Below are 1,360 nucleotides of genomic sequence, written 5' to 3'. Positions count from 1 at the left end.
TGGAGCTATATATAGGTACGTACATGTGTATATATGTTGATTTTGAGTTTTATTTGAGTTTATCGATTTTGAGTGTGATTGAATTGATAGATTTTGAGTACGTTTGATGTATATATATATGTGTGTGTTGATCGATTTGGTTGATGATTTAATAATATATATGAAGTTGTTGTTAATAAGTAGTAGATATATATATATATATATATGTTAATTAATTTATAATATTGTGTTGATGATGATTTTGTGATGATGTTGATATATATAATATTGTTATGTAATTATTAATTAAGTATATCTATATATATATATATATATGTTAATTAATTTGTTATCAATTAATTAGTTGTAGTACGTAGAATATATTTAAATGAATTAAAATTTTATATATGGCATAGAATTTAATTAATAATTAGCTAGCGTTATACATATATATTTTGTTATATTTTCAGGATATGGATAAGAGTTGGATTTCGCTTCCAAAATAGGACAAAAGATATGGTAAAGGAATTATGAGTTTTCTGGAATATGCGCTGGCTAATGCTAACGGGAATACAATTTTCTATTGCCCGTGCACGAAATGTCAGTGTCGCAACGATATGCATCGATTTGCGATTGACAAAGTATGGCAGCACCTGAAGACTAACGGGTTTTGGGAGAAGTACACATGTTGGTTATATCACGGTGAAACATCATCTGGGGGTCCGCATGATCATGGCCAATTTTATGAGACGGGCAATACATCCCACGATCCAACAACGGTCTTCATCAACGACATGTTTCCTTATGAGAGCGGTGTATGCGCTCAAGGACAGTATATGCCTGACCCGGTGCAGCCATTCCATAGAGCTGTCAACACTGCTGCTATTGACAAGTACAACAAACTGCTTGCTTTCCAACAGACCCATGTGTACCCCGGTTGTCAGAAGACCGTTCTTGAAAGTGTGATGGACGTAATGAAGATTAAAGTTGAGACTAAATCGACTGTGAAAGCTGTTAATGATTATCTACAGTACACTGCTTCGATGTTGCCTCACGGTCATCGTCTTCCTACCACTCATCATAAGGTCCGATGTATCCTGAAAGATCTTGGGCTTTCCTACATCAAGATCCATGCATGCAGATATGACTGCGTTCTCTTTTGGGGTAAAGATCCAGAAGGGAATGACCTTGGTGGCCTTAACGCATGTCCGGTATGTCACACTGACAGATATAAGCTGACTCCTGCAGGCAACAGGAAACCTGTAAAGGTACTTCGGTATTTCCCTTTGAGGGATAGGTTGGAGCGGTTGTACATGTCTTCACACACGGCCGAAGCTATGAGATGGCACGCTGATAGGGAATTGGCATGACGAAGATACCC

This window comes from Fragaria vesca, linkage group LG7 (genome assembly GCF_000184155.1).
Source record: "Fragaria vesca subsp. vesca linkage group LG7, FraVesHawaii_1.0, whole genome shotgun sequence".
Classification (NCBI taxonomy): Eukaryota; Viridiplantae; Streptophyta; class Magnoliopsida; order Rosales; family Rosaceae; genus Fragaria; species Fragaria vesca.
Note: the sequence above shows the minus strand (reverse complement) of the source record.